Source organism: Melanerpes formicivorus, unplaced genomic scaffold, assembly GCF_026170545.1.
Source record: "Melanerpes formicivorus ecotype bairdi unplaced genomic scaffold, bMelFor1.0.p_v2 SCAF_11, whole genome shotgun sequence".
NCBI lineage: Eukaryota > Metazoa > Chordata > Aves > Piciformes > Picidae > Melanerpes > Melanerpes formicivorus.
This window is the reverse complement of record NW_027142363.1, coordinates 4,554,568-4,580,615: the sequence shown is the minus strand read 5'-3', so window position 1 is coordinate 4,580,615 and position 26,048 is coordinate 4,554,568.

Below are 26,048 nucleotides of genomic sequence, written 5' to 3'. Positions count from 1 at the left end.
TTGACGAAGCTGTGATACTGGTACACTACTCGGAATGTTTAAGCGCATTTTACACACACTAAATGTTTTCTTTTTAAGTTACCATGATGTTCCTTTAGCCTCTTAGGTTGAAGTAACGCTTACATTAATTGCTAATTGAAGAGGAAGCAGCTGGTTTTATTTCTGTAACTCCTTTTTAAAAGCCCATGTATGTATTTCCAGCAGGAAACAAGCATGAAGAACACAGATAAACTAGAATTACACCACAGTGATTTGTTCATATGCCTACAGAAATAATTATTTTTTAAGACAACTCAACCAAATTTTTATCTCCCAAGCAGCATCTGCTTAAGAGTATAGATTTTATTACTTATTTGGTTCCATCTTGGTTTGTAGGTTGTAGCCAGGTGGGGGTTGGTCTCTTCTCCCAGGCAACCAGCACCAGAACAAGAGGACACAGTCTCAAGCTGAGCCAGGGGAAGTTTAGGCTCAAGGTGAGCAGAAAGTTCTTCACAGAGAGAGTTGTTAGCCATTGGAATGTGCTGCCCAGGGAGGTGGTGGAATCACTGTCCCTTGAGGTATTCAAAAAGGGATTGGACGTGGCACTTGAAGCCATGCTTTAGCGGTCATGAGGTGTTGGGTGACAGGTTGGACTTGATGATCTTTGAGGTCTTTTCCAACCTTATTGATTCTTGTATTCTATGATTCTATGATTTTGCTTAAATTCATTAAAGCTGTTGTTAAGATCCCCTATCTCTTCTTTTACTTTGTTTCCTTATTATTTTGTCTTTGAGAAGCTGTCACATATTACCATTCAAATCCATTGAAGTAAGCATGTCATTTATAAATATTGATACAAATACTTGTTTGATTGTCTGCATCACCTTATTAAAATAGCCTGAATTTTGCCATATTTCACTTATGTTCACAATAAGCAATTAAAATGAGGGCTGAGGAGTCAAATTTGTGAGATGTAAGAGAGCAGTGCAAAGAATGAGCAATAAGGTCTCCCATGGTGCAAACGGCAAAGAAAGCACATGCTTTCTTTACACACTTTTTAACAAGCTTCAGACCATGACACATCTCCAGCATAACTCATTAAAATAGTGCTTTAACTCTCAGGAATTGCTTAATCCATCAATAAAATGCTGAATTAGTTTATTTGCCTCTGTCCTGTGTGTTTTGTTCTGTTTGTAAATTGAACTAATCAGTTATCCTCGGTATTCATCAGTTTCCCCAGCTATGAAGTGGGGCTAATGCTTTCCTCTAAAAGTCCCGAGACTTAATACATTAAAAGTAATTTCAGATCCTCAGGCTGAAGGCACTTTAGGAGTGTAAGAATATTTATAATCAACCTCTTTGTCCTGGGTGACAAAACGCTCTTCTCTTAATGGAGATTTTCTCTATTGTTACAACAGATCAGGGAAACAGCAGTTAGCACAGTAGTCGAAATCCTCAAGGAATTGCCACTGCACATGTTTCTGCCACAAGGTGGTGATTAGAGAACTGTGCAAATCCTTTCCAATAAACTGGGAGTACTTTTTGGAGCACGTTGTGTGATGGTAGTGAGTTAAATGCTAAGACCTTGACAATCTGCATATACAAAACAAATGTTTTCATCATATGAGAAATAGAACCATTCTTTTCTTGCAAGATTGCATAATTCCAAGATCATCATCCATCTGTGTATATCATTTTTATTCTTTTCACTTACTTTAATAGCTTTATTTTGCAACTTAATGTTTTTCCACCAGCAGGTGAAAGCATTCATAAATCTGTCACAAACAGTTGCCAATGAATATTCATTTCTGAACTGTCTGATTGCAGTACTTTGACATTTTTATTTGATGCTAGCAAGAGAGCAAACTTAGATATGCTTCTTAGTTCCTAATGTATTCTAATTGATACCTCAGCATTGTGCTGCTGAGTAAGTTAATGTAATTGATGTCATCAAACTACCAATTTGGAACACAGGCATACATGAAACAGCTTAAAAAATAAAATAAAAGGACTGACTACTATTATTTCTGTATCTGGGAAAATAAGTAGTGCCCTTTAAAGGCAAGTTTTTCTTCTGTTCAGCTGCAATACTGACCCAATTGCTTGATCATTTGTCTGTAACACAGAAGGGAGAAGAGAGGCAGCCAAATATTACTGTTCAGTTTGCCACAATTGTCATTCCAGTATCTTTTTATTCTCTACTGGCTTTGTTATTTAGTTATTTAGCAACTTAAACTACCATTTGGGGTGGTGTGTTTAGGAAATAGGACTGTCTTTTGTCCTTAGAATTTATTGTGCCACGGACCTATTATGTAGTTCTTACTTCCCACTTCTAATATTCTTCTTTCTAACATTCTTCTTTCTATGAGCTTGCCCCCCTTGGCAACAATCTTTAATATAGGCTTACTTAGAAGGAAGTAAGAATATGAATTTTTCAACATTAATGTCATTTCCCCTTTTTATTCTGATCAAACTTCAGGCTAGAAGTCAAGGCCAAATCTTAAGGAAGTTGCATGCAGAAATCCCACAGAAATCACTGATACCTGAACTCCTATCTTCTAGCAGGTGCTTTTGGAAATCTCAGCTTTCACACTTTCAAGAAATTAGAAACAAAAAGAAAGTTTCTGTAAAAGTAGGCAAAAAAAATATTCACAAGAAAAATATCCTAGCACTGTTCTTCTTCAAACAGTCACGTAAGTAGCCATAAAAATGTGTGCTGCCATTACTCTATGGGGAGGCATGAGTAAAAGGAATGCTTCGACACGCATGAGTGAAAGACAAAGTTTGCAAGCAGCTAAGTGGGTTTGAGTGTGGCTTGAGCTCCTCACAGGGCAAACATTGTGTAGCCTGGGTCATGAGATTTACATCACTGATGAAAATGAAGGATACAAATCAGTTCTTTTAATAGTAACATTGTCTTACACAGTATATGTTGTTGGCTGTCTACTGAGATCTTCAGTTGTGACTTATTAGTGGAAAACCTTAGGATACTTTTGCCTCTGAAGCTCATGCAGTCCAAATAGCAACTGCATTTTTCAAATAAGTCTTTCAACTGTGTCACAGGATGTGCTAACCCTAGTTAAAGAGATGGGACACGACTTAGGCTTTGAATATTTGTGTATTGTTGGCCAAATCTCAGAATTTACCAGTCAGAGGCAGTTTAGAGGTGATGAATTGTTTATTGTCTTTAATACAATCAGATGAAGCAAGACTTAGCTTTAAATAAGCCTGAAATAAAATATTTAAAAAAAAAAAAAAAATAAATCAGAATCATTGGCAGTTCCTCATCAACCTGAAGAATCTGACAGCTGGTGAATGAAACTAATGTTATTTATTAGCTGTTGGGAAGGCTAAGTCAGTTTCGAAAACCAGATTACGGTTGCTGGCTCAGTTAGGCATCAGAGAGAATTAGATCTAAAATTAGATCTGTAAAATCAAAGCTACATTCATGGAAAAAAGTAAATAGTATTGAAAAAACTTCCAGAGCCAGAAAGAGGCAAATCAATCCAGATGATGTTGCATTAATACTTAGTATCCATTTTGTACAACTTGATAGTCAACACATATATGTGTGTGCGTATGCGTTGTATTTTGGGTTTCAATGATAAAGAATAACAACATGTTCTCTAGAAACAGGTTTATGAATGAATGCAAAATGTATGATTCTGCTTATGCATAATGTGGAGAATGCACAGCTCTGGAAACATGGGGTTAGTCGTAGCTGACTGACACCAGCATCTTTTTTTCTGTTGATCTTTCTTTGATCAGGCAGGTGTCCAGTGTTGCTACCTGTATACTAATACCCAGAATCATAGGAAAAATCAAGACAGTTAGGAAGAGTTTATCTGAATGCCATCGGTTTCAAGATTCTAAGGTAGATTTACAAATAAATGTAATTTGTTTTCAGCCAAGAACTGAATGCTGGTGACAAAACTTCTGCTCTGCAGAACAATTTTTTCTGAGATGTGTCGAATCGATTGTGATAGAAGGTAATATTTTAGGAGGGATACAATCTTTGTTTCCATAGAGCTTTGTGAAGGCAATTGGAGGTGTGTGTCATCTTAGTGAAATAAGACTGCTTGTTATATTCTTTTAAAAACAGGATTTTGCCATCAGCAAGATGGAATTTTGGTTTTGTATAGTCGCAAACAAAAGAAGTGTTGAATTTGCTCAGAAAAGGTTTAGGTCAAGTTCTGTTGGCAATTCTGTTTTTTCCAAGTAGCCTAAAATAATATTAGATCTTGTTCTTCATGTCCTTTTTCTTTCTAGTATCCCAGTAAGATGTTATTATCTGAGGCTTATGGAATACCACCTCATTTATTAGCATTTTCTATAGAATTAAAGCATATTGTGCTTATTTTCACATTAATTTGGTGAAAATAGAACTGTGCAGATTTATTTGACAAGTCATTAATTTTTCAGGAGCAATAGACCAAAGTAATGCTTTTGATATCACCATGTAAAAGTTTATTTGAGGCTGTTTTGTCTCATATAAAATACAGTCATTAGCCAAAAAAAAAAATTGCTTTTAATGTTATTAAATTTAAATGTTATTAAATTTCCATGAACCCTAATCATGGGTTGTTTATTTGTACTCAGGTCTAAAAGCAGGGAGTAGTCAGGTTTTAAAGGCATCATTGCAAATTTTGGAGAAGTCTACTCAGCACTGGTCAGGCCACACCTTGAGTATTGTGTTCAATTCTGGGCCCCTCAGTTTAGGATAGATGTTGAGTTGCTGGAATGTGTCCAGAGAAGGGCAACAAAGCTGGGGAGGGGTTTGGAGCACAAGCCCTATGAGGAGAGGTTGAGGGAGCTGGGGTTGCTTAGCCTGGAGAAGAGGAGTCTCAGGGGTGACCTTATTGCTCTCTACAACTACCTGAAGGGAGGTTGTAGCCAGGTCAGGTTGGTCTCTTCTCCCAGGAATCCACCAACAGAACAAGAGGACACAGTCTCAAGCTGCACCAGGGGAGGTTTAGGATGGATGTTAGGAAGAAGTTCTTCACAGGAAGTGTGATTGGCCATTGGAATGTGCTGCCCAGGGAGGTGGTGGAGTCACCATCACTGGAGGTGTTTAAGAGAAGACTGGATGGGGTGCTTGGTGCCATGATTTAGTTGATTAGACAGCGTTGGATGATAGGTTGGACTGGATGATCTCAAAAGTCTTTTCCAACCTGGTTAATTCTAGTCTAGTCTAGTCTAGTCTAGTCTAGTCTATTCTTCTCATGTAGATATTTGGAACTTTGCCATTTCCTTCAAGAAAATGTTTGCAAGTTCTAAGAGCTTATTGAATGATTATGCATCTACAACAGAAAATTAGAGAGAAGAAAAAGTTGAAATTAGAGGAGAAATATCAAAGTAAAAAAATATTGGATTCCAAAGGCATACATGCACAGAAACCAGAACTTGTTTATTAACCCAAACTTAGATAGAGATTGAACAGGGATTTTTATTCTCATCAAGAAGTTACACAGATCTACTGCTTAAAAACAAATGAAGAAACAAATAATAATAAAAGAGGCTAAACAACTAAAATACACATACAAAAAAAATCCCAAACAAATAAAAAAGAAAAAACAAAACCCCACCAAAAAATGCCACAATAAAACCAGCCAACAAAAATCCCCAACCTACAACAAAGAAACCAAAAAGCCAAACAAACAGTTTGAGTCAAACTCAGGGTAGCTCTGTGCACGATACAAGGGCAAATAGAATCCCAGAGTAATTTCTTAGACAAATATGCAGATCTTGAGCTAGTTCTTTACTTTTCAATGTTAGTATTTTTTCAGTAACAACACGGGAATCAACACTACAAATGCACTGTAATTTTGGGTTTGTTACTTTTTTCTTCTTCCATGTGATCTGCCAAAGACACAGTAACTTTTGAGCAGATCCATCCTGTTAGGCTTCACCAAGCAAATTGCACTGTAATAGCATCTATTTGATCTTTCAGTACCTAAAAAGTGCCTAGAGGCTACACGTTTCACTTCATTTCATTGGATCAAAGAGAGGGAAGTCCAGGGTTTTCAAAGCACTTCCAGACTCCAAATAGTGAAAAGTGCTCTTTTGATTTCAACCATCCAGAACAAGCAGTGCAGTTTTAGTATGAACCTCATTAGTCACTGCACTCTTTTCCATTTAATAATGAATGATTTTTTGCAAAGTAGCTCAGTTATCAATTTGTCACAGACAGTTCACTATTACGCTCTGTAGATGTTTAACAAGGTTTATATAAATACAGCTCAACAGATTTTACTTTAATTACATTCTGATCTTATGCACAAATTTTTCCTAGTGAACAAATGAACTCCAGTGAGCCCAGATGTATTCATGGTGTGCTCTCTTCCTGATGCTGTTTATCTGAGACACTCATTTGTGATTTTCAACCCAGTAGAAGTCTAACTTGAATAAATTCTACACAGAGAGAGTGATTGCCCATTGGAATGTGCTTCCTGGGGAGGTGGTGGAGTCATCATCACTGGAGGTGTTTAGGAGGAGACTTGTTATGGTGATTGGTTGCATGGTTTAGTTGTTTAGGTGGTGTTGGATGATAGGTTGGATGCAATGATCTTGAAGGTCTCTTCCAACCTGGTCTGGTCTATTCTATTCTATTCTATTCTATTCTATTCTATTCTATTCTATTCTATTCTATTCTATTCTCATGGAACATTGTTTTGCAATAGCTGTGAAAGTACTAGTAATTGCCCTCTTTACTGTTTATGCATAGCTTTAGAAATCATATTTAAGAGAACTCTGTGGCAACTCCAGGAGCTGTCCTAGCTGAAGCTGAAGCTGAATGAAAAGAAGCCTTTTGAACCCAATATCTTCTTTTGAATGATGCTTAAAAGAAGAATGCAAGAAGACAGAATGTAGAAAATGGGCTTTCCTCTCTTTTACCTGAATCTTCTAAGAAAATTTTAATTTAACAAGTGAATTACAGCATCACAGTATCACAGTATCACTTAGGTTGGAAAGGACCTTGAGGATCATTGAGTCCAACCTATCAACACAGACCCCATGACTAGACCATGGCACCAAGTGCCTCTTCCAATCTCCCCTTAAACACCTCCAGGGTCGATGACTCAACCACCTCCCTGGGCAACCCGTTCCAATGCCGAATGACTCGTTCAGTGAAGAACTTCCTCCTCACCTCGAGTCTAAACCTCCCCTGACGCAGCTTGAGACTGTGTCCTCTCGTTCTGGTGCTGGTTGCCTGGGAGAAGAGGCCAACCCCTTCCTGGCTATAACCACCCTTCAGGTAGTTGTAGAGGGCAATGAGGTCACCCCTGAGCCTCCTCTTCTCCAGGCTAAACAATCCCAGCTCCCTCAGCCTCTCCTCATAGGGCTTGTGTTCAAGGCCTCTCCCCAGCCTTGTTGCCCTTCTCTGGACACGCTCAAGTGTTTCGATGTCCTTCTTAAACTGAGGGGCCCAGAACTGGACACAGTACTCAAGGTGCGGCCTAAGCAAAGCAGAGTACAGAGCACAATGACCTCCTTGCTCCTGCTGGCCACACTATTCCTAATGCAGGCCAGGATGCTATTGGCCCTCCTGGCCACCTGGGCACACTGCTGGCTCATATTCAGGTGGCTGTCGATCAGCACACCCAGGTCCCTCTCTGTCTGGGAACTCTCAGCCACTCCGACCCCAGCCTGTAGCTCTGCATGGGATTGCCGTAGCCAAAGTGCAGCACTCGGCACTTGGACTTGTTGAATGCCATTCCATTGGACTCTGCCCATCTGACCAGTCGGTCGAGGTCCCTCTGCAGAGCCTTTCCACCCTCTAACTGACTAACATCTGCCCCTAACTTTGTGTCATCTGCAAACTTGCTGATGACTGACTCTACCCCTTCATCCAGATCATCAACGAATATGTTGAATTTTAAGCAGCTACGGTGATTTTCAAGCTACAACCACACTTCAGGCTGTAGCTATCTACTAAAAGGATCAGCCAACAATATTGCCTTTAGAAAGTGGGATAAAATCAATGTTCAGATACCTTTCTATGTTTTGGATCTGAAAAAGCTGAACAAATAATGAAAAATTAAACTCCAGGAAACACCTCTGCTTTTGCAGAAAGATGATCTGGAAGACCTAATATATTTCTAATTCCAGCACAGTCATGTCTACTGATCTGCACCTTTCAGCACATTCATTTTTAGCTGTTCCAACTGCATGGTATTCCAAACTGACTGATAGCTTTCAGGAAAATAAATACCCAGTAGATTTTTATCAGGGAGGTCAAGAAAATATTAATTCAATGCTGTAAACACACACACACACAAAAGTTTTCCTTAAATGAAATAACTTCAGACTTCTTTTTATCATTATTTTTTCTTCAAATGTTTCTGAAAGTGCATTTTGGAGACCATTATTTTGACCAATATCTACATGTCTTGAAAAAATCACTTTGACCTGTTTCTATTCGACAGGTATTCGCTGGACATATAACCTTTACACAAACATGCTTTGGAAAATGAGTCATGTATAAGAAAAGTAACAGAATTTTGTATGTGTAATTAGATTGAATGAAATAGCTGCCAGAAGAGGATAATTTCCAGAAACTGAGTAGTAACACCTGCACATCTGAACAACTACTCTTCATCCTATGAATTTCTCAAGAGTCTGATCTAGTTCAGTCATTTAGCAAATGAGTTAATCACTCAGCCATTCCTACAAGAGAGGAAGGTTTACAAGAGAGGATGACTTAAATGACCTCAACTATATAGCCAAAGCAACGTCCCATTAGCAACCTGTTTCTTTGTGAACTCTGTTCCTTTGCTTGCTTTTAATCCACCACTCCACCACTTTGAATTCTCTAGGGATTGAAAACTGCTACTGAAAAATCACTAAAATGGCATTTGAATAAAAATATACATTTGAATAAAAATGGGGGGTTTTAAGTAAAATAATCTGTACTTCACTGTCTCACACTTTATCTTAGCTGACTGTCCCTGAAATGCAGCTGTATTACCATGTAATGTGTAGACATAAAGTAGTCTCTAATCCAATCATGGAATGCAGATAAAATCTGCCCTTGTATTTTTCTAGTTTCATATATGCTCTGCCCTATTCCTCTCGAGGCAGTACTTAGCCATCTACATATTTTAACAACGTGTTATGTATTTTCTGGACATTTATATACGATAAAATGCCCCCATAAATTATGTAACCAGATGTTAAAGATCTAAGGCCAGTGTTCAGGTTTTAACAGTTTGGGGATGCCCTCCTCTGAGCTTCAGACATTTGTTTCTTTCCCTAGATGCTAATACTGACTTAGGTCAGTTAAAAGCCTGGGAGGTAATGAGTTAATCTTTGATATTCATTCTGGACAAAACCAGACTCTGGTTTAAGCTAAAATGCTACTGGAATTGTTTCTTCACTTAGTAGACTAACTAATTCATTTTTTTTTCCATACATACCCAAACTATGAACACTGAAATAAAGCAATGTTGATTTTCTTTGTGATTATATCCAGGACGTGTGCCTGCCTTGATGAAAGGAACCATTTAGATAAAGCTTTAAAGGTTAAAAGAGGCACAATAAAATAAGAAACAGTAATATCAGGTTTCAAGAAAATGAATGTGAAAGACAGTATCTCTATCTTCATCACACTCCAGTCTCATGTCAAAAGAAATCAGGGGTATTCTTACAGTTCAGTCTAAAGATCAGTACAATCAGCAGAGGCTTTGGTAGTTTCTGTGAGATTTTGCTCATCATCTCTCAATTAGACTATCTCTAATGGGCTATGTCTAGGGACCTGGCAAATATTTCAGACCAGAGAATTAGTAAATATATTTTATAGCAAAAATTATGGAGGATTTCAAACTTCAACTGTCCAGCTCTGTGATATTGTCTGTTCCTTATCCTGGACTTAGGTGCCAACATCTCATTCAAACCTTCTGGCCATCACTAAAAGCATAGATTGTAATTAGACTTAGGGTCTGTTACAGGTTCAGTGTTCCACAAGCTTCTGTGATATCTTAGCAAACTGCACACTTTTTTTTTCATACTCATTATGCATTTGATTACCTGAAAGAATTATCTTTTCAGTTTCAGCTAGTTTCCCTCTAATTAGCAGAAGCTAATTAGCCAAACTAGTGACAAGTCAACAGATTTTAAGTCTTCATGGTACTTTCTTAATTATGATCTCCCAGGCAAAGTGTCCTTGTATTCCAGAGAAATAGAATGCATCCATAAGGGCCTCTTTATGCATTCAATTATAAACTTGCTACCAATCCTTTCCTTCTATGTTTTTTTAAAGGCTATCAACCCTTTAGTCTCTGTACATTAGGTACATTTAAGAGATTATAATTTTGTGTTGTTAGGTCAATGCAGATAAGAGTAGCAAATAAATCTTAGAAAACAGAAAGGGAAGGATGCAGGTTAAGAGGACTTTATGTGCCACACGGTCCTGGGAAACAGTCAAACAAGAAAATCAGTACAGTCAAAGTTTCAGCTAACAGCTAATAGGTACAGCACTGAAAATGTGAGAGATGAGGATGCACTATGCAGTTTGAGACTGTGACAGAGATTATTTTTTTCCAAGACACTGCAATGCATAATTCATAGAACAAATCTTGTTAAAAGATTCACATATTTACTAAAATCAATTTGACCTTAGTATTACCTCTCAGAATACATTTAGTTTTGATTTCATTGAATTCCATTCAGTGTATGAGCATTATATTGTTGTTGCAATTATATACATGAATTGATCAGAGAGGGTTTTCAATAAACTTTTGGTTCTTAACTTGGTTTACTTAATTGCATTTAGTCAGATGTATTACTTTTGTATCCCAGTGGTGATCATCTCTTCCAATGACAATGTCTATGAGCACCAACACATTTGTTACTATTTGTCATTTTTCATCATAACATGTGAAAGTAGAGCTCAGTTGCATGCTTTCCACAGAACAGACCAGCAATAAACTCTCAGACATATCTGTGTATTTTGAAAGGCCTGATAAATAATCCTCAGGAATAGACTAGACTAGACTAGACTAGACTAGAATAGAATAGAATAGAATAGACCAGACCAGGTTGGAAGAGACCTTCAAGATCATTGCGTCCAACCATCATCCAACACTCTCTGATCAACTAAATCATGGCACCAAGAACCCCATCAAGTCTCCTCCTAAACATCCCCAATGATGGCAACTTCACCACCTCCCTGGGCAGCACATTCCAATGGCCAATCACTATCCCTATGAAGAATTTCTTCCTAACATCCATCCTAAACCTCCCCAGCCTGAGACTGTGTCCTCTTGCTCTGGTGCTGGCTGTCTGGGAGAAGAGACCAACTCTCACCTGTCTACAACCTCCCTTCAGGTAGTTGTAGAGAGCAAGAAGGTCTCCCCTGAGCCTCCTCTTCTCCAGGCTAAGCAACCCCAGCTGCCTCAGCCTCTCCTCGCAGGGCTTGTGCTCCAACTCCCTCACCAACTTTGTTGCCCTTCTCTGGACACGTTCCAGCAAGACAACATCAACACCCTGGCATAGGTTTAGTGTCATCTAACAGGACTGAATTGAAAGCTGGAAGCAAGTCTCCTCCCTTCTTTGTGGTATTTTAGAACATGTGTGTCATGTAGTGTAAGAAGCAAGAAAGATGTATATGACTGTATATTGCCGGGAAGTTCAGGGAGACATACCTGGCAGGGTTCTTACTGCCCTGGAAATGTGTGTTCTTTGCTTAGGCATCTGCTCTGTGACTTTAATCTGACTTGATTTGGAGATGAAGTACTAGCCAGCATATGGACAGGGGAGCTGGTGTGCCTTGCTGCATTTATGGGATGTGGATATGGGAGGATGAGAAGGAGGTCCCCTCACCACTTTCAATGTACAGGAGGGGCTGGGGAAAGTGTCCCAGGCTTATAGGAGGAATCAATGGTTAAGTGATGGTTTGTTTGGGATTAGTTTTGATGCTTCTTTGCTTATTTATTAATTTTAAATTATTATTCTTATTATCTTTCACTCATTAATTCAGACCCTCTTCAGGCCCAAGTCTGCATGCACTCCACACAGTCTTCTGACCAGAAAATGAGTGAAATATTAGATAACCTGAATGCCTGTTTTCAGGTCAAAAATCACTTGAGGGATGGGAATATGTAGGGAAATTGAAGCAAGTTATTTATTCATGAGGAGTCAAGGAAAAGTAAGAGGACTAGTTCTTAAACAGAGTCATTTCAGGGCAAATTTTGTATCTTTCCCAGGGACCCTTCCATCTATAAATAATTCATGTCCTTCTATTTCTATAATGTTTTTGATTTCTTTCTCTGAAAAATGTTTTTTTATGACCATATCACATGGTCAGAGTTATCCTTTAATGTCCTTTAATGCATTTTTTTCACTCTATCATTTTTCCATTTTACCAAGGAATACATTAGCCTTTGCTACTTAGCCTTAAAACATCTGCTTTAACAGTAGGCTTTGAAGAGGAAACGAGGAGCGAAACATTAGTTGCATTACAGGTAGTTGGGGGAGAGATTTTACCTGAAGTAATGAAAATATGCAGGAAAAAAAAAACCTGTCTCTTCTGGCTTACATGTAATTTGTAGAAATGCCAGCTATGTTAACTTTATATATTAAAATCAAAGTTCAGGCTTCTTCTAAAGATTTAAATATCAGCTTTTCCTTTTTTTTCCTCCTTCTTCTTCTTTTATTTTTGTTTTCAGGTGAGTGTTTCTGTTCGAGCTGCTAGAAAAGAAATTACAGATTTGAGAATATAGCAGGATAGCAGAGTGTTATAGTGGCCACCACATAAACCTCCTAATGCTGCTTCTACACTCAGAATCATAGAATCATAGAATGAGGAGAGGCTGAGGGAGCTGGGGGTGCTTAACCTGGAGAAGAGGAAGCTCAGGGGACACATTATTGCTCTCTATAACTACCTGAAGGGAGGGTGTAGCCAGGTGGGGATTAGTCTCTTCTCCCAGGCAACTAGCAAAGGAACAAGAGGGCACAGTCTCAAGCTGCACCAGGGGAGGTTTAGGCTGGATGTTAGGAAGAAATTCTTTCCAGAAAGAGAGATTGGCCATTGGAATGTGCTGCCCAGGGAGGTGGTGGAGTCACCATCATTGGAGGTGTTTAGGAGGAGACTTGATGGGGCACATAGTGCCATGGTTTAGTTGATTAGATGGTGTTGGATGATGGGTTCGATGTGATGATCTTGAAGGTCTCTTCCAACCTGGTCTGGTCTGGTCTATTCTATTCTATTCTATTCTATTCTATTCTATTCTATTCTATTCTATTCTATTCTATGACATAAAAATTCTGCTGAAATTAATACGAAACTTCCACTGGAAGCTTCAGAGTCAAGGGTCCATAATAGTGCATTCTACAACCAAATGTCAAAATATGTATCCAAATGAAACACTTTAACTTTTCAGGCTACTAAAGCTTGGAAAACAGATCAAAATCTTTATTCCATTCATTTGGGGGGGGGACAAAATTCCTACTGAAATCAGAGGATTCCTCAGTGTTGACTCTTTCTGATCCCTCTAGCAAGCTGGAGTATTCAGAGGAAGTATACCCTTTTTATGTATGCATACACATGCATTTATTTATTTATTTAAACAGTGCTGCCTTTCCAACCTCAGGAGAGTTTTCCTATATTAATTGCTTCTGTGCTTAGATGCCTCCAATTATTAACCTGCAGGTGTCTCTAATCACTGCTTATTCCCATTGGGTTTAGGTTGAGGGCTATTAGCTATGGTGGTTAAATAAAATACACATGTGGGTTTTGTTTACCATTTTATTCCTGAATTTGCCCTCAAAGCCTCCAGAAAACAGTCATCAGCAGTTACTTCTTTTCATTAACTGTGGTGCTTTGGATCACATTTTCTTCCTTCCCTTCTTTCTCAGGGAAATATTTGAAGACCATGTATAGGCTAAAGTAAGATTTCCCAAATAATACTCCATAAAACCAAACCTAGAATGCAGTTTAGCCATCCAAAACTTCTGCTGTCCAAAGCCATAAAATTCCCACTTGGGAAACTGACATATTTTTGCTAAAACTGCAGAGCTGGGAGATTTGAAAATATAAGGAGGGAGTGGATTCTGTCTTAATTTGTATGGGGTTGTCATGGCTTACTCAGCAGTAGAATTGTACCTAATTATGTTGGTACTAGACTGAATCTATTTTAATTGATTAATTATAATTCCCATGTAGATTAACAGCTTCTAAAGGTCAAAACCTTTCAAATTGCACTGAGTACTTGTTTATCTCTCCCTGTGCTGTGTAAACCCAGTATTCTATTGCAGTCTGAAAGCGACACCATAATTACAGATTTGGAGGATGACAAAAATTGATTAGCAGCTAAGGCTGATTAGGAACAAAGGATCTGGGTCTGGTTATTCTTCTGTCCTCCCTCCTGAAAAGCATGGGCTTTGATTGCATTTTAAAGCATGTGATTTTGACAGCCTAAGGTGTTTCAGAAGTGAGCAAGCACTGTTTAAATAAGGGGTACTATTGATTACGAAGCTGGCACGCTGCAATCAAATATACATATCTCCTTTACATTCTGAACAGCATGAGATGCTAGTATTATCTCTTTTTTAACAAGAAGCATGCTGATGCAAAATTAGTTAAACAATGTTTAATCTAATACTCCATTGTACTTTGTGCTTCCTCTCACTCAGGTGTTAACACAGAACACCCGTATTTTGTGCATGCCCATCTCAAGGGCCTCAAAGTGGTTGAATAAAACATGTTATTTTCACCTACTGGAAGCATCCTCAACGTTTTTTGTAGACTACAAGCAGCATGTGCTTATTAGCACATTTTTTAAAGTGCCATGACAGACAAAAAAAAAAAAAAAAGAAAAAAAAAATACAACAAAACAAAGAAAAATATCAAAGTTTTCATTGGTGGTGGAAATGAAAAGGCATTTTTCACTTTATGAAGTCTGCCCTTACTTCTGAGAGAAGTATCTACTTATTCTTTCCACCTTTGAGGTATGATATAGGAAGGCAGAGGCTTGTTGCTTGCTACCTGACATGTCTTGTGATAAAATTAGGGCTCTGCCTTTTTCAAGTGATTGTTTTTCTGATCCCTGGGATTTTGTTGGAATACAGAAAATTCAAAGCTGAAGAATGTTATTCTCTTTAAACAACACCAAAAGCCTCTTTGGAGCACTATTTCTTCATTTCTAATTTGCCAGAGGAAGCTGAACAATATCCATTTCTGAAATATTCTATTTTGCACAGGAGAAGATGGAAAGGAGACAGTGAAAGTAATTTGATTTGGGGTGTGCAATTAAGAGCATAATGCAGTTTCTCAGAGGGAAAAAAGAAAACAGAGAGCAAACTGCGGTGCAGTTAATTGGAGAGGGCAGTCCTGGAGGAAAGAGCTCCCTTACTTCTTAGATACAAAGCACCATTTTATGAGTAATACTTGAATCTGAGGTGGCTGGGTCCTCTCAAAGGGGACGATGAAGTACACATTCCCTGAGAAGCCAGTTCAATCCCTGTCATTCTCCAAAGAGTGTGCTCCTCTCCTAAAATAGAAGCATAGTTAATCTGACATAAAAAACACCATTTATGTTATTAATGATCACATACACATCTTGTCTGTCTGTATTCAGTCAGGTTCCTTTCATGCTGCTTTCCTTTTATAGCCCAAACACTACTGAACACACTTTGTAAAGTGGTTTTACTCTGGTTTGGAAGCAATTATATATAGATATTCATGCATGTGTTTACATACATACATACATATATATATATATATATATATATCTATAATCTATAGATTATAGATATATATATATAATCTATAGATATTCATACATGTATTTATATATGTATATATATGCTTCTATATGTATGTACTTTCTGTGAGGGTAGTAAGATACTTAAGGACAGGATTGGAAAGATATCAAGATTCATCCCTGTTGATGCTAAAACCCGCTTTCTAATGAAACCCGCTTTCTAATGAAACCTTTGTGTCACTGAACTTGATGTCAATACTTGTGAGAACTGGATTTTATCCTTTAAAATGAATTAAAAAATTCTGAAAGACCAGTATTAGTTAATAGGAAGATGGAACAGAATGTATAATAACATCCTGAAAGAGCAAGAAGTAGGAGATCATAGGCACGAATGCAACAGCTGTGAAGTCTACTTAAAGCTATCTGAATTGATTTTTTGGGGCAGGATGCATTGTGGAAAATTAAGAATTAAGATGGTTGGAAAAAGACCTTTGAGATCATCAAGTCCAACCTATCATCCAACACTATCTAATCAACTAAATCATGGCACCAAGCACCCCATCCAGTCTCTTCTTAAATACCTCCAGGGATGGTGACTCCACCACTTCCATGGGCAGCACATTCCAATGGCCAATCACTCTTTCTGGGAAGAACTTCTTCCTAACATCCAGCCTAAACCTCCCCTGGTGCAGCTTGAGGCTGTGTCCTCTTGCTCTGTCACAGGTTGCATAGGAGAAGAGACCAACCTGATCCGGCTACAACCTCCGTTCAGGTAGTTGTAGACAGCAATAAGGTCTCCCCTGAGCCTCCTCTTCTCCAGGCTAAGCAGTCCCAGCTTCCTCAGCCTCTCCTCATAGGGCTTGTGCTCCAAACCCCTCCCCAGCTTTGTTGCCCTTCTCTGGACACCTTCCAGCAACTCAACATCTTTTCTAACCTGAGTGGCCAAGAACTGGACACAGGACTCAAGGTGTGGCCTGACCAGTGCTGAATATACGGGCAGAATGACCTCCCTGCTCCTGTTAGCCACACTATTCCTGATACAGGCCAGGATGCCATTGACCTTCTTGGCCACCTGGGCACACCGCTGTCTCATGTTCAGCCTACTATCAACCAGTACCCCCAGGTCCATCTCTGCCTGGCTGCTCTCCAGCCATTCTGACCCCAGCCTGTAGCACTGCATGGGGTTATTGTGGCCAGTGTGTAGACCCCAGCACTTTCATGTGTTAAATCTCATGCGCTTGGACTCCGCCCATCTCTCCAGCCTGTTGAGGTCTTTCCTAAATATCAAAATGAATTATAGTATGGTTAGTAAATTTAACAGAGTCAGAATGATGTTACTGGGAATATACCTGAAAACAGTATGAAAATACTGATCTAATAATACTTATGTTTGAGTTTACTCCACAGTGAGATTAATGACATACGAACAGTGAGCCAGTCACAAGTTTCTACTCCATATATTTCTCCATGTTATCAATGCAGTCAGCAGTGTATTGTCAGCCCACACTTTGGCAAGAGAAAGGACAGCCAACTCACAAAAACCCTACCAAACAAACAAAGAATTTGGAGTGTCCAGGGAAAGCAAAGCTCCTGTCCTGGATGTGGCCCTATCTTAGGCAGCAAGGGCTATCCCACAGACACATCCAAGCCCTTACAAGGTGGTTTCCCTGATGCTTCCTCTCTCTGATCTGGTCGTTGAACCCACTGGATTTTTACAAACATTCCAGGCCCCTTCCTGCCATGCAGTGCTAAATGCTGTGCTGCTTTCTGAATGGATCAGATTCAATTCCTGTCCTACTTGCAAATATCATGAATTGAGGGGTGGTACAAAGTGAGGGAAAAGAGACACCGTTATTTCTGATAGTACTGCTGATTATATAGTAACTAAATGTAATCTTCATTCATCTGACTCTTATAACAATGAAATCAATTTAAAAGTCACAATTGTCAGTAACTTGGCAGAACAACAGTAAACAACTAAGCAAGATTGGCAAGGGAACTTTGAGATATTAAGAAAATATGCATTTAAACAACATTAATCCTCACTTCCTTTATAAGCTCTTCCCCTTCTAGGCTCCTTGAAATTTAATTTGGCTTTGGCTCAAAGGAGTTATGAATGGAAGTAATTTAAAGATGGATGGATGTTAATTTAAAGATGCCATCATTTTCTGACAGAGCTGGGTACTGAAGTGTAAGAAAATGTCTAAAGAAGAGAGTGTGCAATCAGGAAACGCCAGTCAGGCAACAATTTGATAAGTTGATGAGAAAGAGGCATGATGCTCCTAATAGCCTTTCTTCTCCTCTACCAAATACAACACATTTGAAGAGGTAATTTCTGCTATGGCACACAAAGCAAATTTCATAAATGGTATTGCACAATCGTGTGTGTTTATAGCATAAAAGGAGATTATGTTTCAAAAAATAAGGGTAATATCGGTATCACTTCCACTAAGCAGGAATGTAAATTGTTTAATATATAAACATTAGTGTGAATTGGGAAATTAATTAAAAGAACAAATCACTATAATTATGATAAATAGAGCTTATCTTTATTGCTAGCATGCTTCTCTAAGCAATCTGTCTAAATGAGAGGAAATTATATACTATCAACTTTCCCGAGAGCTAAAGTCTCATTTTGAAAATCAGGTATGCTACACTTAAACAAGAAAAATATCTGCTTCCTCACAATCATGTTTGAAGGAGCATTATAGAGAGAGGCTGGGTTTGTTTTGCCACCTGTTCAGCACATACAGAATGCAATTCTCGTCGCGTTTAAGCCAGTGTATTAGTGTCTGCAAAGATTTCTTTCACAAAAGTTGCACTATTGGTTTCAAAACAGTCTTGTTCTTAGTTTTCCTCACAGCACTACTGAAGTTGGTTAGCCAAGAGTTGGAAATTATCTAAAAGTTGAAGCTGAAAAGGTGGCACAATGTTAAGGATCTCTGTATCTCAGAGACACAGTCTCAAGCTGCGCATGGGGAAGTTTTGGCTCAAGGTGAGAAGAAAGTTCTTCACAGAGAGAGTTGTTGGCCATTGGAATGGGCTGCCCAGGGAGGTGGTGGAGTCACTGCCCCTGGAGGTGTTCAAGAGGAGATTGGATGTGGCACTTGGTGCCGTGGTTTAGTAGTCATGAGGTCTTGGGTGACAGGTTGGACTTGATGATCTTTGAGGTCTTTTCCAACCTTGTTGATTCTATGATTCTATGGTTCGATGATTCAGAGAGAATTTTTGTCACTTGCTGGATTTATTTTGCCTTCTGCTAGTTGCAGAAATCTCTCTCAAAAACAAACAAACAAAACCCCATATAAAAACATTTACTATAAGTAAAATCTAATGAATAAGCAAAGTTTTTATACAGGATGCTTACTTTATAAAAACTATTTATTCACTCTCTTGCCTTTGAAGCTTTGTGTGATATTTTCTTTTGGTTTGCTGTTTTGTTTTGTTTAAGTTCTGGAGGAGAGCTTAATAAAGCAGAAGATTATTTTTAATTTTCCTAGAAAAATAATCAACCTCTCTGAGATTTGTGTAATTTCTTTTTGAATTCACTTTATAGGTAAGACATGTTCATCTTAATTGGTTCTTGCAATGAATTCCCAGTAAAACCTTCAGGAAGAAATTCTGTTTACCATTAACTTTTATGCATGAATATTGTGATTCTGTTACGTTAATGAAATATAAACCAAAGGCCAAATTCCCACCTGAACTAATAAAGAATCAGTCTCTCACTGTATTTTTCCACCAGGGAACTAATCCTATAAAGGGGAGGTGAAATTTGAGGTCCTCATAAAATTTGTGGCTATTTAGAAGTCTTGCATGTGCCAAGTTAAAGGTGTTAGCCCCAGTGTCTTGGTGAAATTCCAGATTAAATATTTATGTTCTGTGTACCTGAGATCACTGTCTAATTTCATTTAAATGTTATTTCTTTCCCTAATGGCACCTATCCAGTACAGTTGCTGTGTTTTAGTGGTGCATTCCTGCTTTATGATAGTAGCCTGAATTTCTGCATAGAGAATATGTACTTTTAAAGGGATTAAGAAGTGTCTGTCTCCTTTGGCAAGTTCTTTGCATACAATTGTGATTGTATACACTTATATGAAGGAACAAAGAGGAATCAAAAAGGAGATAAGAACTGTGATGATATTTCAAGGTGCTATCTACTTGGCCTCCTGGGAAGCACTACCACCATTGTAAACAGTGGCAGCAGAACAGAACTATTCCTTAAGACTTCTTGGGTGGAAAAAAATCCCAATATTTAGGCTATATTCCATGTAGATGGCATCAAGTGACATCATTATGAAATGTGGGGGGTTTGCCACATGCCATTGTTTACGTAGGGAGGGAGTCCAGTGTGAGGTTTTGCCAGGAATGGGGACCATACAAGTTGGTAGGTACATGAGGAAATGTAGCATGTTACCTTGCCACTGACATATAGGCTTTGTCATATTCCCCAGGAGGCCAATGGACCAATGGATGAACAATTCCACCATTCACCACTGGAAGTCTGCAGCTACACTGCAGGCAATTAGCTATGACACTGGGAGAGAGTGGTTTCACATCCTGACCCCAACTCCAACAGCAGCTCTTGGCAATGTCATTGGATGGGTTATCCAGGTGACTACCCTTGGGTTTACTGCCTTTAAAATAATTGCAGTAATACTTGCCTGCCTTCTTCACAGAGAGGGTTACTGTCTTCACAGAGAGGGCTATCAAACATTGGCATGGTCTGCCCAGGACAGTGGTGGAGTCACCATCCCTGGAGGTGTTTAAGCAGTGTGTGGACCTGGACTTAGGTACATGGTTTAGGATTGACCCTAAACTGGGTCAAGGGATGGACTGGGTGATCTTTGAGATCTCTTTCAACTGGATGTTTTCTGTGATTCTGTGAATAACACTAGAAAGCTCAGTACTGACTGTCCATGGTATTGCAGTTATTTCTGATTTAATTCAGTAATGCTGATTTACTGAACTAAAACTGTTTTCATCTCATTTCAAACTTGGAAATTACTCAGATATGGAACTCTGATATGAAAACCAGTACATGAAAGTCCTCCTGTGTCCAAAAATGATGATTTTCAATTGTAGTTGCAGTTGACACTTCATTAGCAGTGACAGTATCTTCCAGTATCTGAAGGGGGCCTTCAGAAAGGCTGGGGAAGGACTTCTCAGGATCTCAGGTAGTGATAGGACTAGGGGGAATGGAATGAAGGTGGAGGTGGGGAGATTCAGGATGGACGTGAGGAGGAGGTTCTTCACCAGGAGAGTGGTGAAGCCCTGGAATGGGTTGTCCAGGGAGGTGGTTGAGGCCCCGTCCCTGGAGGTGTTTAAGAGCAGGCTGGATGAGGCTCTGGCCAGCCTGATCTAGTGTGGGGTGTCCCTGCCCATGGCAGGGGGGTTGGAACTAGATGATCCTTGTGGTCCCCTCCAACCCTGACTGATACTATGATACTATGACAGTAAATATATGTGTACATATGATATAAGAATCATTCCTCTAGACTAACCAGGACAAATAGAGATTAGATTAGAGATTGGACGTGGCACTTGGTGCCATGGTCTAGTCATGGGGTATGTGTTGATAGGTTGGACTCGATGATCCTCGAGGTCCTTTCCAACCTAAGTTATACTGTGATACTGTGAAATATGAATATGCTTTTCAAAGCACATACCTAAACAGCCTGTATCACTCCCTCCTGGCCTTATGTGGATAAGAGCTCCCATTGCTCTCCAATGTCTCAGCAAGAAAACATGTATGTGTTTCCAAACAGGGGTGGAGAGATTTGAGATGATCAGAGCAGATAAGGATAAAGACAGTTAATATATTTTTACTCCAAAGCTCAAAACTCTTTTCAGCTTCCCCAATTTTTCTAACAAGTGACATCAAAACAGCCAGTAAAAATCTGCTCTTGTCTATAGTGCTCTACAAATATGGAAGTAAGATTAGGAAAGACATTGTCCTCAGGTCCTCCTATTCTTTGCTCTGATCATGCTGATGTGACTCATTTGCAACACAGCAATGTGGCCTCAGCTGTCTCTAAACAGTCCAAGACTGAGGATTGGAGAGATCTAGGGTCTAAAACTGAGAAGCAGATAAATTGAGAATGAAAAGAACATATATAAACAAAATATAAACATCCTTTTTCAGAGCAAATAGAGCTTTGCAGCTGATTGAAAGTTTGATTGGAGATCTTTGCAATTACTGCTTTATGTGTTGGTGAATATTTTTCTGCAGTGACCATTGTATGCAGTGTTTGTAAGGTATACAGCTGAAGTGTGAGGCAGGCCCTAGCACTCTTTATGCAGCACAAAAAAAAAACTCTTCAGGAGAGTGTTATTGCATGTAATTTGTGGATTTGTGCCAGGAACTGTGGAAACATTAGAACAGCACCTTTTGCTTTATGTGTTATTTCCGCTGCCTAGAAGAACACAACTCATAGTAATTCTAAAAAGGGCAACAGGGATAATTGGGTTCCTGCTGCTACACATGTTTATCAGTGTGCTCCTGCCAGATGTAGGACATATGCTAGAAATGGTCTTCCTATCCCCAAAAGAAAAAAAAAGAAAAAAGAAAAGAAAAGCAGAAAACCACCCAAAGCCCTTAGCTCTCCCTGCCTCCTTCCAGGCATAGTAGTATAGCACTGGGTCTAAAGCCTGGAAGGTGATTTTAGCTTTGATACCCAGATCTCTTATATGAAAGTTTTTATACAATTGATGATTGCAGATGAGGGATTGTTTTAATTTTGAGCATGGAATAAAATGTTATAGCCTTGCATGTGGAATTTAGAGGCTGTGTGAGCTTTTTAGATGTGGACATAAAAGTTTATATAGCTCATGCTCTGTATGTGACTAATGAGGACTGGATTGTGGCACAAATTTCAGCGTTGGGTATTTTTTTCCATTTGAAAGTGTTGTTTGGATGCTGTTTCTCAGTTTACCAACAACAACAAAAAATAAGGCTTAAAGTCAGCTTTGCTCAAAATGGAGGCATTGAAAAGAAGAAAAAAATCATGGTTAATTCTGATACTTATGAGTCAACATTTCACTGGACACCATCTAATCAACTAAACCATGCCACTAAGTGCCTCATCCAGTCTTTTCTTAAACACTTCCATTGATGGTGACTCCACCACCTCCCTGGGCAGCACATTCCAATGGCCAATCACTCTTTCTGTGAAGAACTTCCTCCTAACATCCAACCTAAACCTCCCCTGGTGCAGCTTGAGACTGTGCCCTCTTGTTCTGGTGCTGGTTGCCTGGGAGAAGAGACCAACTCCCACCTGGCTGCAGCTTCCCTTCAGGTAGTTGTAGAGAGCAATAAGGTCTCCCCTGAGCCTCCTCTTCTCCAGGCTAAACAACCCCAGTTCCCTCAGCCGTTGGGTTGTCTCCCTGGTGCCCCTCTCTGGAATACACATTCATTTATAGACAAGTCTGGTTATTTCTGTGAGGGGGAAAAAATGACATAAATAAAACCAAAAGGAAGCTGAGGCACAGCAGTTGAGACCTGTGTGTAATCTATATCTAAACTGGATACTGAACTCTAGTGCTAGATTTCACATCTGTTATTCTCAGGCCATTTTGGTCAATGAGGGCATTCTCATTGCTTCTCAGAGAAGGTTAGAAATGACTCTGTGAGTCTGCTGAAGATATGAGAAGGCAAAATGGTCCATCTATAGATAGCAGTTTCCTTTTATTTTTCTATCCAAAATCCCCAGTTGCAAAATAATATGTGCTTTATCAGCAGAACTAAAAGTTCTTTTGTGAAGGAGCATACCACCTCACACAAATGCCCTAAAGGTTCAATGGATAGCAGATTATTTGAACCTCTTTAATTATGGGGAACTTTACAGCCAGAAGCTTACAAAATGAGCTGATTAGTCAAGGCAAATAAACCCACATATAAAGAGTGGTTTATTTTTCACCAAGTGGTAAAGTGTGCATTTCACTGTACAGCGCTAGTTGCAAGGTCTTTGTACTGGTTGGCACTAGAACTTGACAATTTCTTTCTCTCATCAGTGTGTTTAGTATGATATGAATATTTTGCTACTTGTTATCTGCAGAAAAAATGTGACCATCTTGACACAAAGCACCAAATTGCATGTTTGGAAGAAAACCATAAAATTATGTCTTGTGAGTTTCAGTGAAACTTTTTTAGAAGAGTATAAGCAGAAAAATCAGTTTGAAGTTAATGGTATTTCGAGAACAAGATATCCTGTGCAAATTTCTCCTTGGAACATGTCATAATTCCCATATCTATGCTTTGAGTCTTAAAAGAAATTTGCCTTCTACATCTGAGTTAATTCTAGAGCAGTGCTTTGATTTTTGATCCATATTGATGACTCCTTTTCAACTGCCTAGAAAGAACCACCCAGCCCAAAACACAGACAGTTACTGGAATCCACATTAGTTACCTCCTTTTGCTCCCTCTGAGCAGAAATTGCCAGCTGAGCAGGACTGTAATGAATTCTTATGTGTTTTGTAGTGTGAACTGCCATCAATTAGGAACTAAGCTGAGACCATCAAACTCATTTTAATTACAACCTTTGCCTGGATTTATGCCAAGATCCCAAAGGTGGGGAAAAAAAAAGTAGTACCAAGGTTTTCCAGCTTTTCCAAGTGAAAAATTTTAATCCTTGTTTAATTCTAATTTCCTTCATCTGTATTGCATTTCCTGTATTGATGTCTGTGTATGAGGTTAGATTTTATTTTCTTTGGTGGGTAGTAGAGATGTTCATATACAGACTAGGGGGATGAGAGCATCCCTTTATTCCATCCCTGTCAGACACCATTCCATTTATACTGGCAGACAGAAAAGCAATTTTATCACTCTCATTCTATATATTTAATATCTAACAAGATTCAGGGAGGCTCTGTTCCTAATGCATATTATCTTCCATTATTACCACAATACAATATAATGTATAAAATAATAATAGATAATTATAACAGCTGATATGTAGTCAGCAAGCTTACTCTGTCTTTAATCTGTTGCTACAAAGTCTGACAATTGGATCCTAGCAAGTGGAATACCTAACCTCTGGGTGTTTCAGCTTGGAAAGAGAATTTATTTGTAGGTTGCTGCCATCATCATCATCATCATCATTATTATGATTATTTTAACCTTCACAATCTGTATTTTGCAGTTCATGCTTAGAGTTTAGTTACTTACCACTAGTTCTCTGAAGTGCCAAACGTTTTCCTGTATGGCTGGAAAAATATGCAAATGTGCTTTTCCTGACATTGAGTGAGTCTGTGTGTTGCATGCATTTGTGTGTGTAGAAAATTCCACCCTAAATGTTCTCCAGAATAGCCTTCATATTGAATATCTTTGAGATCAGTGAACCTTACAAATAGAATGGTAGCTGAGGGATAGTTTTAGAGTTCACACACACACACAAAATCTATAGGATCCTGTGTAAATAGCTGGAGGCTAGAGGAATTAGACAGAGAATAATTGTGTCTGCTCAGACACAATTGCTCAGACCATGTTGTTGACCCATTAAGTTGTGTATGATAGCACTGAGACAGAAGCCAGGGGACTCTAGTTCAGTCCTCAATTAGGTCATCCAATCAAAACATATTTAGGAATATATCTGACCAGGCTAGATACAGGATGTCTCAACTCCTGCCCTTTCCATGTCCCATGGCTAAATCTCAGACAGCTACATCAAGAAGAAAATAAAGATGAGACAGCTGCTACACCAACAGCTTGCAGCTTCACTGAAAAAATCACTAAGGTTTCAACATACATTCATACTGATGGCATGTTTCAGGAGACTTTGTTGAGATTTTGATGTATTTACAACTCAATGAGTATAAAGAGTTATTGAAACAGCATCATACACATAATTCCTTTCTCCAGGCCTTCTTCTTGGGTTTTTAATACTTTTTTTTTAAATTTTGCAATTTAATAAATATTTCCAGGAGGAGCTAACAAAGTTAGATGTGATTTGGGCAAGCCAAATCCTCAAAACCGAAGAATTAATAGTTCTTAATGACAGGGGTGTGTGAGACAGAAAACACGTCAAAATAACTAACCTTCTTTATACAGTTCAGAGACACTTAACATCTTCATTGAACTCTGTCTGAGAAAAATCCAGTATTTGGACCTGGAATTTTTTTATCTATTACATGCCTAATCTGAGAACCTGGTAGGTCTAGCTTCTTGAAAAAGGAAACAATTTTACAGGTACAAAATGTCCAGTAAAAAACAAGAGCTTGAATTTCAGAATTCTCCTTCAGCTTATGTTTGTAATTCACTAAAAAGTGAGACATCTTTTTATCTAAACTCTTTCCAGTAACTCCCATCATGTGATGCCTGTGGAGATTATGAGTTCCTTTTCTCACAGGGAAGGGAGAGATACCTTGTAG